The following is a 16,268-nucleotide window of genomic DNA, read 5'->3' on the forward strand; positions in this document are numbered from 1 at the left end:
TTCTTTGTAATCTAATGAAAATTCCTTACAAGTAACAACTATGGGTAATATATTGATTGGACAATGTCATTACACATGTAGGCACGTAAAATTATAAATGTCTGAATGAAGGTGGACGCTTGTCTAATATAATTTTTAAAAATTAACTCAGGAGTTCCCCTGTGGCTCAGAAGTTAATGAACCCATGGATCCATGAGGATGCAGGTTCGACCCCTTAGCCTGCTCAGGATCTGGCATTGCCATGAACTGTGGTGTAAGTTGGAGAAACAGCTCAGATCCTGTGTTGCTGTGGCTGTGGCACAGACCAGCAGCTGCAGCTCTGATTCAGCCCCTAGCCTGGGAACCTCCATATGCTTCGCATGTAGCCCTGAAAACAAAACCAAAAAAACCAACAACAACGAAAAAAATTAACCAAACAGATCAAAGGCCTAAATTTAAGAGCTAAAATGATAAAACTCATAGAAGAAAACATAAGATCAAATCTTCATGATTTTGGATTTGGCATCAGTTTCTTAAAAGTGACTCCAAATCAACAAAAGAAAAAACAGATACCTTGGATAAAGGGTTACCACCATGACTGCCTTTCCATTTAGTTCTTAATGCATTCCAAGCATGGAACAAAAATTGCACAAATCATTTCTCAAGCAATTGCCCTAACAACGCATTAAAGAGTGCCACTCACTCTCTCCATTTTAGAGATGGAGGTCACTGAGGCTCAGAGCCCGGCCTAGAGTCACCGAGCTAGGAAGAGGCTGAGCGGGGGCCAACTTAAACTCTCTCTCTTTGGATTCTGTGCTCCTTCCACACTGCTCCTCCTTGGAACTCAGGGATCCTGGATTCCTTCAGAGATAAGATCCCCTAGGCCTTGAGAACTCACTGAACTCTGGGACAGTGTCACTCCTTATGACCCGGTTTGCTGCCCAGGTATAGCCAGTATGGGCATGATGGGCTCTCCTAGTACTAAAATCAGCCTATCTCTGGGCAGGATTTGGCTCCTTTCTGGGCACTAGAAGCAAATATTTATGTAACTTTAGGCAAAGAGGGAGCACAGCAGGCTGATGACTAGAGGACTGTGCCTATCCTTAGAGGGAGTAACGAGAGCCTTCTACTGTTTGAGGAGCAAGGCTGGTCAACTCATGGACATTTTCCTGTTTGGTGGGTGGTGAGGTAATTGGGAGTCACTGTCATCAACCTTTTGGTTCCCTTCAGTCTGGGATCTACATGTGCTTGTGGGCAGCCTACAGCTGACTTCTTCTACCCAATGGGGGCTTTAGCCCCTGCAAACCAGCTTCAGGGACATGGCTCAGATTATTATCTGTAGTCCTTGAAGAAGAACTCACTTAAATACCCTTGACTTGGTTGAATAAATAAAACTACCATTACTCTGTCTTAACTGTTTTTCTTTTTCTCTGCATTTATGTGTCTTTCTCACATCTCTTATTACACTGATTCTTAGACTAAAGTTATTCTATAGATAAAAAGGCAGGAAGATGACATGAAGGCTGCACAGGGTCCTTCTCGGTAACATTTCAGGCCTGGGCTGAATTCGATAGCAGAGTTAACACAGGCATTGCCCTGAGACTCCGTGGATACTGAGAAAATTCTCAAGTGGCCACAGAGAAAATCTTGTCCTTTCTTTTCCGGGTCTGGGGAAAGGCTGGATGCCACACTCGTGGTTTTGGATCCTTGGGACAGGCTACTTGAGGGGCATGAGAGTACAGGCTTGTATCAGACCAAGAAAGATAGACTCAGGGTGACACGGCGAACAACCAGACCTGTGTATCCAAGGCTCATTTCTGGCTCCGAACAGCTTCCCTGTGGAAAGAGGTCATGAGTTACCTTACCCAAGTTCTCTACAGAAGACCACTTGGCAGCTTAAACAGCCTTGGTGTCTCTGACAAGGGAACTAGGAGATTCCATTGCCAGGATTCTTTTGCAGTGAAAGGAGGGCACGCCTAGACTGTGTGTCTCCTACCCTGAACTGGGTAACGTGCAGGGCTTTAGACTTCATTCTCCAAGGCTGGAGTAAATGTAGAAAAAGCCTGTCTCCCAAAAAGGTTACAATCAATTTCTGGGGAGAGCGATAAGCTTGTTCACAGACATCTTAGTCAGAGGTTATAGAAAATGTAGCTTCCAGTATGTTGGACCTCATTTTTTTTTTTTAATGGCTGTTTTTACGAGGAGATTCATGCCAGAATTCCCATTGTAGCTCAGTGGTTAATGAAGCCAACTAGCATCCATGAGGACTCGGGTTCGATCCCTGGCCTCGATCAGTGGATTAAGGATCCGGTGTTGCCATGAGCTGTGATGTAGGTCGAAGACGAGGCTTGGATTCCATGTTGCTGTGGCTGTGGTGCAGGCTGGCAGCTGCAGCTCTGATTCCACCCATAGCTTGGGAAGCTCCATATGCTGCGGGCGCAGCCCTAAAAAGACCAAAAACAAAAAACAAACAAACAAAAAAACGAAAACAAGGAGATGCATGCCTTTAGAGACTGTCTGATATCAGACACATTTACTCTGAGGTAACCTTGACTGTGGAACACTTTGGCTTTCTCTGGACTGGAGTATGTACATTTTGAAATTTCTGTGTTAAAGATGTGACCCACCCAGTGTCTTTGCATGCTTTCCTAACAGAAAGAAAATTACTCCACAATGTCGCTCAACCTTGAAGCCTGCATGAGGTGAACTGGATTCAGAGATGCAGACAATGGATTTTCTAAGACTCCCTTGACACTGCAAGGGACATCCATCTGGGACACGGGAAAATAGTTTCACGCTCCGTTTCCTCATAAGGGCTGGGTCACCAATACATGTAGAGAGATTGGGATGAGCTACCTGAGAGCCATTGAATGCACTGTGATTTTGCATTCAATCAATGCAGTGCTTTTGCTCAGAACATCTTGCACAAAATGACAGGGAGGCCCCAGACACTAGGATTTCTTAGGGTATTTTTGAAGACGCCCAAGGATTAGCCTTCTAAGGAAGTATCTGTCTGTTCCAGTTCCACATGAAAGTCAAGATCGTCTCAGATATTGACGTGGTTGTTTCTGACTGAGGAGTCTGGAAAAACACCAGAGGAACACCCCTCAACCTATGAAAGAAAAACTCACCTGCTGAGATCTGCCTGTGGAGACTTCAGTCACTGACTTGGAGTACTGTGTTTGGAAGAGTCCCTGGACACTGAGAAGACATGGGCCTGACCAAAGGGACATTTTCCTGAGGGTTTGATCCAGGCTTCTTTCAGCACGTGTCTGGTAGAAAGTAGATATTCCCAACTGGAGTGGAATAAAGCATTGGGCTTTTTGTGCAAAGGTCGAATGCAGAGAGTCCTGGATATTCTGAACTGGAGGCTCCCATCCCCAGGGAAATTGAAGGCAGATGTGCCACTGAGAAAACACTTTTCTTGACAACAAAGTACCTCTTTGCCTGGCACTGCGCTACCTGCAGGCTTCACCTTCTAGGAAAGTATTTGTGATTTCCTCACTCTGTGTAAGCGTTGGATTGCATAGTGGTTTTTTTGTTTGTTTGTTTTCAGTGAAGAAAACTATTTCCCCACTGGGTCAGGATTGGTTGAATTGGATACAAGAGTTGGAGCAGTCTTTTTTTTCTGGAGGCTTCATGGACCCTGAAACTATCAAGTGGCCACAGGGAAAATCTCATTCTTTTCAGGGTCCAGGAAAAGGCTGGATGCCACCCTCTGGTGTTAGTTCATTGGGACAGGCTGCTTGAGGAGCATAAGATACATGACCCTGTGTGGGCCCAAGTAAGACGGATTCAGGGAGCCAGGCCTGCAGTGACAGGGCGAACAGCCAGACCTGTGTATCCAAGGCTCAGTTCTGCTCAGAATAGCTTCCCTGTGGAAAGGGGTAGTAATGTGACCTTGCCCAGGTTCTCCACGGAAGAGTCCTTCCCGGCTGAAATGAGCTTAGGGGTCTCTGACAAGGGAACTGGTGAAAGGAGGGCACACCTAGAATGCGTGAGTCCTATCCTGAACTGGGTAACACACAAAGTCATAGATCTCCTTCCCCAAGGCTGGAATAAATGAAGGACAAGCCTCTCTCTTAAAAATAATACAATCGAGTTCCCCTTGTGGTGCAGTGGAAACAAGTAAGAACCATGAGGTTCCGGGTTCGATCCTGGCCTTGCTCAGTGGGTTAAGGATCTGGCGTTGTTGTGAGCTGTGTTGCAGGTCGCAGACGTGGCTCGGATTCCACATTGCTGTGGCTGTGGTGCAGGCCGGCAGATGTAGCTCTGATTGGACCCCTAGCCTGGGATCCTCCACATGCCTCAGGTGTGGCCCTAAAAAAAAAAAAGAAAAAAAATATAATCAATTTCTGGGGAGAGGGAAAAGCTTGTTCACAGACATCTTAGATATAGGTTAGGTAAAATGTGGCTGCCATAAGGTTGGGCCTCAGTTGTTTCAGTGGCTGTTTTTACTGTGGCATTCATGCCTTCAGAGACTGGTGGGTTTCAGACACCCACGCTCTGAGGCAACCTTGACTGTGGGAACAATTTGGATTTCCCTGGACAGAAGTATGTACTTTTTGAAAAGTTTACATTAAAGATTTGACCCACCCAGTGTCTCTGCATACATTCCTGACGAACCACAAAAAGAAAATTCTTCCACAATATCACTCATTCTTGAGGCCCGCATGGGGCAAACTGGATTTCAGAGGTGGAGTCAAAGGACTTTCTAAGGCTCCGTTTGATCTCTAGAGAGTCAGCAGTGAGTTATGGCCTTGGCAGATCTTAATTCTCTGCTCAGGAATTGAACCTGGGCAGTCTGGGTGAAAACCAGATTAGCTTGAGGCTAAAAGGAGAATTGCCCTGATTCTTGCCCTCTGCTGAAAGCAAAATGTTTCAAGGAGGCACAGACCATGAAAAACAGTGTATAAAGTTTATTATTCTAGTCAGAGCACAACATGTGGGAAAGTACCCAGAAACGTAGTTTATTTAAGACAGAAGCAAGAGGAATTCCCGTCGTGGCTCAGCAGTTAACAATCTGACTAGCAACCCTGAGGACGTGGTTCGATCCCTGGCCTCGCTCAGTGGGTTAAGGATCCAGCATTGCCATGAGCTGTGGTGTAGGTCACAGATGCGGCTCGGAGTCTGCGTTGCTGTGGCTGTGGCCATGGCCGACAGCTACAGCTCCGATTTGACCCCTAGCCTGGGAACCTCCATATGCTGCCTTAAAAAAAAAAAAAAAAAAAGTCAGAAGCAAGCCAGTAATACACACCCAAAAGAGGAGCAAGGGTGCAGGCATTCTCCTCACTGAGGGGCACACCAGAGAGGGGGCGTAAATCACTTACACGGCACAGATCTTCTGGGTCTTTGTTTTCCTTTGGCCAATTATCTTGTTTTAGTTCTCACACCAGACTGGACCCAGGACTTTCCTCCATATGTGTGCACATCTTTTGGCCAAGACAGACACAAGAGCAAAGGGTTCTGGGATGGTATTGGGACTTAGTATGGCCTGGTGCTCCCTCCCTTTGGACCCCTAGGAATCCTTCTGCATGTGTGTGACTGGGGAGGTCTCCTTGACCCCATGAGTGATTGAAATGGTCATCTTATCTTCGTACTCCAGCAGAGCACAGTTCCTGCCATTAACTTTCTCCGTTAACTGGTGTCAAAGAGAAGCCAGGCCCAATGTACTCCGCATAACAAGTCCCAGCTGTTCTCAGCCCAGGGGTCTACCTCAAATCTCCCCCAAGAGACTGGACCCCCAAAATCTTTATTGGAAAAATGAAGGGCTGAGGTCTCCCTTCGGTAGCTTCTTCACGCTGGCCAGGGGCTCACAGATCCTACCTAATTGGGGCCACAGAGCTCTCGCTCTATCCTTTCAGGGGCTCCAGTGTGACTCTGTAGTTATTCCAGCAGGACCTGTTCTAGGAGTGGCTGGAGTCTGCATCACCATTATCTTTTTTTTAAATTTTTTATCTTTTGTCTTTTTAGGGCTGCACCCACAGCATATGGAGGTTCCCAGGCTGGGGGTCAAATGGGAGCTACAGCTGCTGGCCTACACCACAGCCACAGACACACAGGATCCGAGCTGCGCCTGTGACCTACACCACAGCTCATGGCAACGCCAGATCCTTAACCCACTGAACAAGGCCAGGGATCAAACCTGCAACTTCACGGTTCCTGGTTGGTTTGGTTAACCACTGAGCCACGACGGGAACTCCCGCATCACCATTATCTTGATGTGAAACTTGTAATGCAGAAGAGACAAACTTAACAAGTAGATTAAAAAGGCAGAGGCCAAATGTTAATAAACGAACCATTGCAAGTGGAGGCCCAAGCAAGTGGAAGAAGAAGCAGGTTATATCCGGTAATATTTTTTAAGTGTAGTTTAGATAGAGCCAAGGCTCGTGTTCCCCCGTCCAAAGGAATGAAGCCATTTAGTTTGGCCATACAGTTACCATAGGTGTAACAGACTCAGAAGTAGTTGGAGAAGTGACAAACAGAATGTTAATAAACAAAATAGATCTCGTCGCTTTTTAGAACGTACCTGAAACCTAATCTGATCCCAGCACTTCTAGGAGACTTATAGCCAGGTGGTCAGTTGTCTACATTTATCTAAGTAGGTTTTTAACTTTTAAATGTGGTATTAACCTATAAATAGCAGGAGCTGTTGGTCATTATATATGTCTCTTCTTTTTGTTCCTGTATGATCAAAAGCAACTTCAGGAGTTCTTGTCATGGTGCAACGGAAACGAATCCGACTAGGAACCATGAGGTTGTGGGTTCAATCCCTGACCTCGCTCAGTGGGTTAAGGATCTGGCACTGCTGTGAGCTGTGGTGTAGGTCGAAGACGCGGCTTGGATCCCGCGTTGCTGTGGCCTCTGGGGTAGGCTGGTGGCTACAGCTCCGATTCGACCCCTAGCCTGGGAAACTCCGTATGCCTCGAGTGAAAAAGGAAAAAAAAAAAAAAAAAAAAAGAAGGAATTTCATTGTCTAAAAACGCACTAGATACAAGAGGAGACCTTGAAAATGTAAGGTTGCTGCTACCAGCTGCTTTGCGAACACCTGGTGGCATCAAGTCTGACACAGCTCATAAAACAAGTTTTCAGCGATACAAAGTCTTGTGTGAAATGATGTCCAAAGTGTCACCTAGTATTACCTTGGATGTCTGAACCATGGCTAACTTATTGTGATTTTAATACCACTTTTCCTCAATGCTCAAGGCAGATGTCACTGTTAACAATTCTAGTGCTTTTCTACATATGACAAGAGGCAAGAATCTGGGCGCATAAAAATCCTTACCTGAAACTATCTAACTCTCTGAAGGCCTGTTTTGCCAGTTTTTCCCAGAGCACAGAGGGCCTTATTTCTGACTTCCATCCTGAAGTTCTTCCAGCGAGTGTTGAAGGTCAGCAGGTTCAGTGGCTCATGATTTAATCCCTGTAGAGGCAGATGACAAGTGCCAAATTCCAGTCGGCGTGGCCTCCTCATGGTCATACATTTGACTATGGTTTGGGAGGCATTTTATGTTCATTTCATTCCAAGGCCCAGGAATGCTCATTCCAAGGTCTGGCGAAGCTTTCATCCATAGGCCACTCAATGCACTATTACTGGACTAAACTGTATTAACAGTAGCCCCAAGTCTCCAGACCACACCTGTTTTACTAATCTCTTACGGTCCAAGAAAATATCCTCTTTTGTTGTTCCTTCTCATATCGAGAGCTATACTGTTGCAATTATTCATTTTATCAGAGACTCCGTTACACATCTGGCAATGTAAGATATAACAATTTTGTAAAACAGTTAATAAAAATAACGGAGTTGGCAGTATTAGTAAAGACATATGTAAGAATATATATAAATAAGAATATAAGAATATCAGGAACTTGCTTAGCTGTTGTCTGGCTTCATCCGTTTGGTACAAGCCCTTATCCTTAAGGGAAACTAAATATTGGCATTGTCCCTAAGGCATTCAGCCCAAGTTCCTAGTGTTATTAGGCTGGTTATCCCTAGATAGTTTAATTGTTACTTAAATCACCACAGTCTGCTATTAACCACACAAATCTATCCCCAAATTGTGGGAAGTTCTATTCCTTGGCTGAAGTCTTGCTTATTGCTCTGATTAAGCTTGGGTAACCTTAGAAAAAAATTTATATCTATGGCCATGATCAGAGCAGGTATTTATACTTCAGGAGACAGTTTTTTATTTACCTAATAAGGGTCCAGAACCCAAATGCCTGCAATTTCTGGAGGGACAAGGCAGAGAAAACAGAAAAATGCTTTAATTTTCCGCAGAGATGTAAATGACTAAATTGTTGTAATTCATGAAGTAGCTTGAAGGGAAGAGCTTTTCTCCATCTGAAAAATACAGATTAAAAGCCAGGAATATGTCAGATAAAAAAGTTATAAAAATTATAACCATACTTAGCAGTTTATTTAATCTCATATCATTAATTTTTGTTCTGTTAGAGTCCAGTTTTTCCATTAGTTCTGTTGATCTTGCCTGATGATTGAGGATGACAGTGATGGTGATAATTTCAAGAAGTTTGTAGAAGTTTTGTTAAGGTTTGTATGATTTGTCCAGTAAAGCAGGTGCCTTGATTACTGGAGATTACAGAACGTATATCCCAAGTGGAAAACACATTTTCGCTCTTTCTTTCTTATTCGGGGCCACACCCAGGGCATATGGAAGGTCCCAGACTCGGGGTTAAATCACAGCCGCAGCTGCCAGCCTATGTCACAGCCACAGCAATGCCAGATCCAAGCCAAGTCTGCAATCTAAACCACAGCTCATGGCAATGCTGGATCCTTAACCCACTGAACGAGGCCAGGGATTGAACCTGCGTCCTCATGGATACTAGTCAGGTTTGTTACCACCGAGCCACAACAGGAACTCCTGGAAAACACATTTTCTAGTCATTTTTAGAAAAGATCTGAGGGCATCATCCCTACAGTCAGCAAAAGCTTTAACCCATCAAATAAAAATTAGGTTTGTCAGTGAGCCGGGAAAAGCCAAATGGCCATCTTAGATTTCCCATAGCCCTGACTGTTTAATTCACAGCTACTCATTTTAAATTCCCTGATCTAAGAATGGACTGTTGCCATGTTACAAAGGGCATCAGGATGGCAAAAGTCTGACAATGAGAAATTATTTTTTTTATCAAAGTGTAATGACCTTTAGCTACATGTAACAAAATTTTTTATTTGACAATGTTCCTTGATCTAATCTGTGAAGTGATCCCAGTTAGCTTAATATTTTTCTGAGATGCCCCAAGCACCCTCTGAAGCACCTCAATTTAGGTAGAGGTCAGAAGAACTTCAGAATTTGACACTTGGGAAGTTATTAAAACCAACAAAAACTTTTAAAAATGCTTAGTCAAATAGAATCCTAGAACATTGTGAAATAAAACCTATTAACTCAACCAAAGCAACAAAAGACCTTAAAAGCAAACACAAATCTCTCAAAGGCAAAGAAATTTACACAATCTGTTACCAAAGGCAGCATTGGGGGGAGGGGGGAGAAAAGGAGGAAACGGGGCGGGGGGGTGGGTGGGTGGGGGGAAACAGGACCTTGTTTCCTTAACAGAGAGACCAAATTCAAGTCTTGCCTCAGCCCACTTCCAACAAAATCCATGTAGCCAACCAAACTTCCCTTTTTCCACAAAACTTTTACAACTTTTTTGTTGTAAAAAAAAAAATCTTTACAATTTTACAACATTTTGTTGTAAAGAAAAATCTTAGTCTGTTTCTTATTTTTTCATCCAGAACAACTAGGTCTAAGACAGACTCACTTTTTCTCTAATAAAATGCAATGCCATTCCTCATATCTTTTATTTAAAATACATATCCTGGGAATTGCTGTTGGGCATAGTGGAAACGAATCTGACTAGTATCCATGAGGATCTGGGTTTGATCCCTGGTCTTGCTCAGTGGGTTAAGGATCTGGCGTTGCCGTGAGCTGTGGTGTAGGTCGCAGCTGAAGCTCGGATCTGGCATTGCTGTGGCTCTGGTGTAGGCCGGCTACAGTTCTGATTGGAACCCTAGCCTGGGAACCTCCATGTGCCACAGGTTCGGCCCTGAAAAGACAAAAAAAAAAAAAAAAAAAAAAAGGAATGAGGCAGAAGGTGGTCTTCTCCCACTCCTGGCGTTGCTGTGTGCTCTGCTGTAGACTGCAAACACTGCTCAGATCCTGCGTTGTTGTGGCTGTGGCAAAGGCCAGCAGCTGTAGTTCTGATTCGATCCCTAGCCTGGGAGCTTCCATATGCCATGGCTGCGGCCCTAAAAAGCAAAACAAAAACAAAAACAAACAAAAAACACAACACATCCTACTTTCCCAAGCAACCATGAACTGTCTTTTACATAAGCACTCTGCATACTGGCAAACATAAACACCAATAATTTTTAAAAAGCATGAGCTTTTTACTATAGAATATTTCAGGTTGGCACCAAACATATTCATCAATAGTCCCAAATACCTTTAATTTCTCTGTTTATTAATGAATGTCTTAGTATCTTATTATATTTCATTGGTTTCTAATTGAAACTGAAAGCGGTCCAATTCTGGAGAATGTGTTTCATGGGGCTGCATTTAGGAAACAAAGTTGAGTTTCCCAGCGCTAGCACATGTATACAATAGACAACTGCAAACACACATGGAAATAACAAAATCTGATTCCTGCAGGAGAAAAACAAAAGGGTGAATTCTAACAATTGTTCTTCCAATTTTCTGGTAAAGGAGCTCTCTCTCTCTTTATTTTATTTTTTAAATTTTTTGTCTTTTTGCCTTTTCTAGGGCCGCTCCCGGGGCATATGGAGATTCCCAGGCCAGGAGTCTAATTGGAGCTGTAGCTACCAGCCTACCCCAGAGGCCACAACAACGCAGGATCCAAGCTGCGTCTGCGACCCACACCACAGCCCACGGCAATGCCGGATCCTTAACCCACTGAGCAAGGGCAGGGATCGAATTCTCAACCTCATGGTTCCTAGTCGGATTCATTAACCACCGCGCCACGATGGGAATGCTTCTCTCTCTCTCTAACAACAAACAACATGTAAAAGGAAAGATAGAGAATCATAACCATCCTGGTCATGGCAATTGACCTGGCAAAACCAAACAGATGGAATAAGTTAAATGTACATGCTTGAGTTTCAAAGCCTCTTTGTACGCATTTTTTTCTTGGCTTGACATTCTACTAATTAACCCCAGGCCGAAGTCTCTGGAAAAGTGGGCTCTGTTTACATGTGAAGGCCATGGTAAGAGTTACCGGTAGGAGTAGGGGAAGTTCAGTCTCCCTCACTGAGTTGGGGAAAGTTAGAAGGGGATCCTTTGCAATGTCAAGAGAGTTTCTGATTCCTCAGGCATTTGATTACAGGAGTTGCATAGAGTAAGTGTGATGAAGGGTCAGAAAGTCCTGAACATAGGGAGCCTCAGTCCATTTTCCCATCCTGTGGCAATAAAGACCCAATTGTAACATAGTAGACCCATTTTCAGGCCATTTTCCCCCATTTTTTGGGGGGGTACACCCTCAACATATGGAGGTTCCCAGGCCAGGGGTTCAATCAGAGCTACAAGTGCCAGCCTACACCACAGCCACAGCAAGGCAGGATCCAAGCCACATCTGCGACCCACACCACAGCTCACAGCAACGCTGGATCCTTCACCCAATGATCGAGGCCAGGGATCGAAACCGAAACCTCATGGTTCCTAGTCAGATTTGTTTCCCTCGCACCACGAGAGGAACTCCTGGGCATTCATTTTTAATGTACTTTATTTCACTGGAGCATTTCACGCCACTGCATTAATTGCTATAAAGTTAAATAAAACATAACGAGTTTAAAACTTGTGATGCATTTTTTCCCATGTTAATCTACACGCGTCCTCCACCCCCCCAAAAGAAAGAAAGGAAACAGAAGGAGAACCTGCTTCCTGCCTGTTCTTCAGGGAGATTTTCTGAAGTCTGCTTGGTGGGGTGGAGCGGCTCAGACTGTGCACATGCACAGAGATGGCCAGACGAGCTCAAATCCAAGCTGATGACTCTGGGATGGGGAGCCCGCTGGGGGGCTCATCCAGCAAGGGGCAGGGGCCTGAGCCAGCGCCCAGAGCCAGGCCACAACCTCCCCAGGGGAGAAGAGAAGATCTGGGTTCCAGAAGCACAGCCTGAGCAGGGCCTTCCCATTGTTGTGAATGCGTTTAACGCTGTGACCAGAACACAGGGAACCACACCCGTGATACTGAAATGCTGATGCTTTCTGTTCTGTTCCTGCTGCAGAGACACATAACCCACAAGCCAGCATTCCCTGCCTTCCCAGTGGTGAGGGTCACCCGGACAGACCCCCCACTGAGACCCCGAACCCCAGGTCCCACTCCAACCAGCAGTTGGAGCCCTGGACAGACGTGGTGTTCACTGGTGGCGGGAGGGGTGCAGGGCGTGTGGAGACACCCAGCTGGGGCGCAGGGGCCCCTTGAAGCCAGGTCAGCTAGGCAGACCCTCTATCCACATACACTCCCACCTCCTGAGTCCTGGGGGGCCGTGCGGCTGCAGGGCCAGTGAGGACTGATTCAGGAACCTGGAGATCACAGCCTCTTCTGCTGGAAAAGGTTAATCCTTCAAAAAAAAAAAAAATAAATTTGCCTCTTTAAGCTAGAATTTCATAAATACTGATGCAACTTGCAGATCAGCCTGAGGGTTTCTGAGGCTCTGCTGGGCCGTCATCTAGTCTTGACTTCCATGTGCCCAACTTCTCAAGTCTAATCTAAGATTTAAACTCCATCATTTAAATATCTGAGATGGTTAAAAATATCCTGGAAGGTCATTAAATTCTGGGAACTGCAGTCCAGGGCCCTGGCCTCCACTGGAGCTTGCCTGCTTCCTCCTCAAGGGAGGCCAAGCAGAGCTGGGGATGAGGGAAGAGCAGGCGTGGGTGGGAGGGCAGGTGCCTGGTGAGGCCAAGGGAGAGACCACTAAATCCGGAGAGGCCCTGCCAGGGCTAGGATGACAGGGGATGCTGAGCCTGGGCCCCTCAGGAGCAGCTGGGCATCAGGGACAAGGGGACAGCCGACTCTCGGTCTGCACAATTTGCTCTCAGTGGCTCAGCTTCGTTGATTCAAAAAGCAACGAAAAGGTCTTCTGCACTATTTATACATGACATTTAATCTGTCTTCTTCTAAACACACAATCAAATTAAAATACTGGATGCTTTGTTTTGAGTGAATGTATTACTTACTCCTTTTCATGAAACAAGTTTCTCCTCCGAAAGACAGAGCTAAGACGTGGTTCAATGCAGCCTGCCCATCTGACATGAGAGGAATTGGAAATTAAAACAGCAGCCCCTGACAATGCCCGCCGACTCAGAGCCCAGGAGTCCCAGGATGCCGTGCATCTGCTGTGTCACAGCAACACACATCCATCCTTCTTCGCTGCATTAATGGCACACGGCTCCGAGTAACTAGTTTGTACCTGGAAGGTGCCCACAGGTGTGAGGTCTTGCAGCTGAGACTGCCGTGGGGGAGGGATGCCGGGACCCTGGCCCTGGGCTGCCCAGAGATACCCTCCTCTGTCTGACCAGGAGGGGCATCTCCAGCAGTGGGGGTTCCATGGCTCATCCTAAATGTCCCTATTCCTCATGAAATCAACCATCAGGACTCTGACACTCAGATTCACACACACAGCCATGCTCGGATCCCCTGGATCCACTTCACATGGAAAGCCCACCATCCCCAGCGCCCCTCTCCTGAATCCTCTAACCCCTCAGCATCGACACATCCTGACCCTGCCTCGTCTGCTCCCCTTCATTCCCACCCCCTCACATCCAAGGGCTGCAGAATCAAAGTAGCCCCCCCCCAAACACCCCTTAGCCGTGCTGCCCTCCTGGGGCCTGGGTGGGAGAACAGCAGGAGCCAGTGTGTGGGGGGGAAATGCCCCCACCCCAGCTGCTAAGTCTTTGGGACTCTGACCCCACCTGCTTTTGCCAGGGCAAACGCCAACATTTTATCATTTCCTACCAACCTATGTGTTCCACAAGACCTATTAATCATGGCACGTACACCTATAATTATGATAATGCAGCTCCCAGCCATACTCTGGCTAGAAACTCTTAATTACGCTCAAACAATGAATCAACCAGCACATATTTCTGAGCATCTGGCATGTGCAGGCCTCAGTGCCAGCCAAGAACTTGCTTCCTTCCCTTTCTCCCATGCCTACAAAAACACTCAATTTTTCTTAAATTATGGAAATATCAGCATGCTAAAAAAAAAAAAAAAACTTTTGCAACGGGCAAACACACAACTTTTTTGTCTTTTTGCCTTTTCAAGGGCTGCACCCGCGGCATATGGAGGTTCCCAGGCTAGGGGTCTCATCGGAGCTGTAGCCGCCGGCTTACACAAATTGTAAGACAAAAGGGACCAAAACACTTTTCCACTGGCATTGGAAGGGATCTGAGAATTGTTTTCATTACCTGTCCCCAACACTCGTCTTTTGCTGGCAATACTGGGCAATCCTTACTATGTGTGTGGCTAGCAAGCAACAGGGATCCATAGAAAGTGGATTCCAGTCCCCAAATTGCCACAATGCTTCCTGTAACTTGGTTTAAGAGAAGCCAGAGTGATTCCATCCTTGACTAACCGGGAATTCTAAACGTCACGAAGCCTTTGGAGGCCAGCTGCAGATCTGCACGATCCTAGAGAGGAGGGTGGGGGAAGCGAACACCATCCTCTGCTTAAACCTGTCTGGGTTTGTGGGGCCTTCCCTGGATTTCTAAGCAGAGATGGAGTCTCTGGTTCTCATCTCTGCTAGAAGGAAGACACTGAGGGTTCACCTAACTGACCCCTCAGCAGCTGCCCTGAGAAGGGCTGGGGAGTGAACAACAGGGGCCACCTCCCAGCAGAGTCACTGCCACATGCACCAACAAAGTCAAAGTCCATTGACAATGGCCACTTGCTCCAAACCCTCGCCTTCAGTCCAGGACTCAGTAAAACAGCTCTTTGCAGCCCCAGGGGAGGGAGGAGAATGGGAGGCCCAGGCTGGGAATTCCAAAGGCCAAGTAAAATCCAACCAAGTGCAAATCAGGCTCTGGGCTGGAGTTTCAGATGAGGAGACAAAGGGAGTCCCAGTTCACGACCAGAGAGCCCTGGCTGAAGAGCCAAAACCCAGAAAGAATCTGCTGGAAGGAGGTACCAGAACCCCCACCCCCACCCCGGCTACGCCAGAGTGCAAACATGAGCCGGCGCAGGCGCTGGCCGGGGACTTATCGCCTTATGGGACCACTAAGGGCTCAGAGAGATCCCCGCTTGCCATCCTAAGAAGCCCAGGATCCCTTGAGCACCTGCCCACCTCATTCCCCCAAGCACTGTCCCGACCCCGCGGGCTGCTTTCTGCTTCCCCAGCCCCAGCGCCCAACCTAGGCTGAGCTGGCAAGTGTGGGAGCCTCTGGGAGGGCACAGGGCGCGCTTGGGCTCTGCGTTTGCAGAATTCCAGGTTGCCAGCGCGGGGCTCCCTCTCTCCGATTCAGGTCCACGCCGCGGCCAGAGAAGGCAAGTCTGGGAGGGCGGCGGCACGAGCGTATGTGCGAGTGTGTGTGTGCGAGCGTGTGTGTGCGGCTAGTCTGCGTACACGAGTGTGCATAAGGGGCGACGTTCCCTTGAGCTTGTCAGGGGCGGCAGGAAGGCCAGAGGAAAGTGCACCCGAGCGCGCGAGACTCGCCCACGTCCCGCCCCCTCTTCGCGGAGCCGGGTGCGCCACAGCCAGCCAGGGTGGGCGCCTGGGAGATTCCTGGTAGCCCCCCCTCGGGTGCCCCCAACCTTTTCTCCTACTCAGGTCACACTCCAGGTCGCGGACGCCGCTTCGCCCCACCTGTCTTTCCTCTTATCTGGGCTCGTGCAGATCTGACAAGGACAGACTGGGCGGCAGCCGGAACCAGGCTCTGGCCACCGCCGCCGGGACCTCCATAAAAGCGTACAAAGCTGCGGGAGCCCTAGCGCGCCTCGGGCCGGGCGCCGGCTCCACTGGGAACGCGGAGCCAGGCTGGGGGCTGGGGGGGGGGGGTGAGGGGAGGGGCACTTAACTATCCTTCCCGGAATCTGTTTTGCTCCCACTGGTCAGTGCACGGAAGTACAGGCTGCGCGCGCCTGGCCGCTGCCGCTTCGGGACAGGTGCCCGCGGCTCCTCCCCACCTTGCCCTGCTCCCGCTGCAGATGCTCAGGTACAGATCCCTGCACCCCTCCCGACCCCGCTCCTGCATCAGGATCTTACGGGATAGACCACCTCCGTCCCCGATACGACCCCGAGAGACTGCAGTGTAGACCATC

General features: G+C 47.5%; 1 long non-coding RNA gene across 3 annotated transcripts; it reads right to left on the reverse strand.

Moving 5' to 3' along the window:
• On the reverse strand, positions 346 to 15,978 carry LOC102165209. Of its 3 annotated transcripts, none has more exons than XR_002345804.1 (5): positions 15,814 to 15,978; positions 8,174 to 8,320; positions 7,265 to 7,402; positions 3,111 to 3,251; positions 346 to 1,815 (listed from the first exon to the last, which is right to left on the reverse strand). It is a non-coding gene; the product is annotated as an uncharacterized LOC102165209 (long non-coding RNA). The 3 variants fall into 3 exon arrangements; XR_002345801.1 differs by having other exon boundaries at positions 3,111 to 3,275; XR_001306678.2 differs by lacking the exons at positions 346 to 1,815; positions 3,111 to 3,251 and adding an exon at positions 5,188 to 5,411.

The sequence above is a fragment of the Sus scrofa genome, chromosome 1, assembly GCF_000003025.6.
Source record: "Sus scrofa isolate TJ Tabasco breed Duroc chromosome 1, Sscrofa11.1, whole genome shotgun sequence".
NCBI classification, from domain to species: Eukaryota; Metazoa; Chordata; class Mammalia; order Artiodactyla; family Suidae; genus Sus; species Sus scrofa.